The 1,525-nt window shown below is 51.4% G+C and overlaps 1 protein-coding gene across 1 annotated transcript in view; it reads right to left on the minus strand.

Moving 5' to 3' along the window:
* Positions 1-1,395, minus strand: part of MEAK7 (MTOR associated protein, eak-7 homolog) — a 13,904-nt gene extending 12,509 nt beyond the window's left edge. The window contains exon 1 of the mRNA XM_035902593.1: positions 1,304-1,395. The gene's annotated coding sequence lies outside the window, so the exon portion shown is untranslated. The remainder of the gene's footprint in view (positions 1-1,303) is intronic.
* Between the last annotated feature and the right edge of the window lie 130 nt (positions 1,396-1,525).

Here is a 1,525-nt window from a genome sequence, read left to right on the forward strand (position 1 = left end):
TGTTGTTTTTTTGTTTGTTTCTTTTATACATTTAATGGTACAACTATGATTTCTCTCCCTGTCCCAGGATTCACCTGCATTACGGAGACTAATTTTTTAGTGTTGTCTGGGCCACATGCTCTGGCTTTCTCCCTGGAGCAGCATGGCACAGACCTAACAGTGTCACAGTAGGGCCTGAAATCCCAAATTCCACCATGACCGCAGTGACAGTCACCACTGCAAATCAAACGGCCAATGGTACAACTATGATTTCTCTCCCTGTCCCAGGATTCACCTGCATTACGGAGACTAATTTTTTAGTGTTGTCTGGGCCACATGCTCTGGCTTTCTCCCTGGAGCAGCATGGCACAGACCTAACAGTGTCACAGTAGGGCCTGAAATCCCAAATTCCACCATGACCGCAGTGACAGTCACCACTGCAAATCAAACGGCCTTGCCATCTAGCTGGGGTAGACGCCTTCCTGGGGTGACAATATAAAAAAAGATGAGAAGCAGAATAAAACACCCTTTTGTGGTTTTCTCTCCACAAAGTCCACATCCTTTCTGGCACTTCGCTTTTAGTTCAGGATTCCCAGCTCCACAGAAACCTCCTTTTGCAGACGAGCCCGTCACACAGCCCTTCAGCGGCCTCAGAGGGACTCTGTTTACACAGAATGGCAAGGGTTGGAAGGGACCTCGGGAGATCATCTAGTCCAACCCCCCTGCTAAAGCAGGCTCTCCTAGAGCATTCTACACAGGACTTCATCCAGGCGGGCTTTGAATATCTCCAGAGGAGGAGACTCCACAACCTCCCTGGGCAGCCTGTTCCAGTGCTCTGTCACCCTTAGAGTAAAGAAGTTTTTCCTCATATTCAACTGAAACCTCTTATGTTTCAGTTTGCACCCATTGCCCCTAGTCCTGTCACTGGATACCACTGCAAACAGACTGCTTCCATCCTCGTGCCTTCCGCCCTTAAGATATTTGTACGTGTTGATAAGGTCCCCTCTCAGTCTTCTCTTCTTCAGGCTGAACAAGCCCAACTCTCTCAGCCTTTCCTCTGCTGGCTCATGGTCAGCTTATTGTCCACCAGGACTCCCAGGTCCCTCTCAGCAGAGCTGCTATCTAGCAGGTCATCCCCCAGCCTGTCCTGGTGCATGGGGTTTGACCTCCCCAGGTGCAGCACTCGACACTTGCCCTTGTTGAACTTCATCAGGTTCCTCTCCACCCAACTCTCCAGTTTAGCCTAATCCAACCTTCCTGTCGTTAACTGATGCTGACTTTGATAAAACCACTGCACGTAAGAGGCTGGGTTGGGCTTCTTTACCTTGACTGAACAGCACGGGCCCAAAAGCCTTGTTTGCCTGCGAGGAAGATGTCGATCGTGGGGTAAACACCAAAGGGTTAATGGAAACGACTGTAACCTGGAAGACAAACCGTGAGGACATTATCAATTTGAGCAGCGAACCGCGGGAGGAAGCGCGCCCCCGGCCCCTCTCCCTCAGCCCGGGGGAGCACAAGGCGGGGGAGGAGCGCGGGCCCGGGCCCG

This window comes from Egretta garzetta, unplaced genomic scaffold (assembly GCF_000687185.1).
Source record: "Egretta garzetta isolate BGI_Z169 unplaced genomic scaffold, ASM68718v1 scaffold39, whole genome shotgun sequence".
Lineage (NCBI taxonomy): Eukaryota > Metazoa > Chordata > Aves > Pelecaniformes > Ardeidae > Egretta > Egretta garzetta.